The 956-nt window shown below is 65.4% G+C and overlaps 1 protein-coding gene across 3 annotated transcripts in view; it reads left to right on the top strand.

Annotated features, from left to right (window-relative positions):
* LRRC8A (leucine-rich repeat containing 8 family member A) overlaps window positions 1-950 on the top strand; it is a 27,527-nt gene extending 26,577 nt beyond the window's left edge. For all 3 annotated transcript variants that reach the window (XM_015567030.1, XM_006768495.2, XM_015567029.1), the window contains one exon: window positions 913-950. The gene's annotated coding sequence lies outside the window, so the exon portion shown is untranslated. The remainder of the gene's footprint in view (window positions 1-912) is intronic.
* Window positions 951-956: the final 6 nt, after the last annotated feature.

The following is a 956-nucleotide window of genomic DNA, read 5'->3' as shown; positions in this document are numbered from 1 at the left end:
GGGACCAGCCTGTGACTTGACAGGAGAAAACGGAGGCCCCAGGAAGGGGGAGTGACACGGCTGGGATTCTCACGCCTATTGGCGAGCTCTCCCAGTTCTCAGCCACATGGAAGGGTGTGGAATCTTCTCGGCGTGCTGCTCTGCTCTCATAGATTGTTCTTAACCAGACAGGACCGACACGCCTGGCTCCTGGTGAGCCCTGGGTGGTGGAGGAGGGGGTGTTGAGAGTAGCTGGCTAGCGGGATATGCTTCTTAGGGTGCCAGGTGCTGGAGACAGCGGGGAACAAGGTGGACCCAGTCCTGCCCTCTCAGAGCTCAGAGTCCTGGGGTGACAGGTGATGAAGCAGTTTCACCATGGGGAGAGCAGTACTGCGGGGGCCCGTGGTGCCAGAGATGACTCGGGAGGGCACGGGAGGCTCCTGGAGGATGTGACCGCCGAGCTGAGACCTTCAGTGCAGGTGGAAGTGAGTCAGAGTTTGGCCCAGATCGTGCTGGTGCTGGGGCCCCAAGGAGCTGGACGGGCCTCAGAGAAGGTGCCGGTCCCCAGGGGAGGGGGAGGGAGGGAAGCCTTGGACCCAGAGGCCCTCAGGTCTGAGCGGTGCCCACCTCACCTTCCCCCCTTTCCCTCTAGATCGAGGCGCTGCCCCCGGAGCTCTTCCAGTGCCGGAAGCTGCGGGCCCTGCACCTGGGCAACAACGTGCTGCAGTCGCTGCCCTCGCGGGTGGGCGAGCTGACCAACCTGACCCAGATCGAGCTGCGGGGCAACCGGCTGGAGTGCCTGCCCGTGGAGCTGGGCGAGTGCCCGCTGCTCAAGCGCAGTGGCGGTGTGGTGGAGGAGGACCTGTTCAACACGTTGCCGCCCGAGGTGAAGGAGCGGCTGTGGAGGGCCGACAAGGAGCAGGCCTGACCGAGGCGGACACCGAGCGCAGGGCTGGCCGCGGTGGCCCAGTGGGGCC

This window comes from Myotis davidii, unplaced genomic scaffold (assembly GCF_000327345.1).
Source record: "Myotis davidii unplaced genomic scaffold, ASM32734v1 scaffold142, whole genome shotgun sequence".
NCBI lineage: Eukaryota > Metazoa > Chordata > Mammalia > Chiroptera > Vespertilionidae > Myotis > Myotis davidii.
The sequence above is the reverse complement of the archived record's forward strand: the minus strand, read 5'-3'. Positions and strand labels throughout refer to the sequence as shown.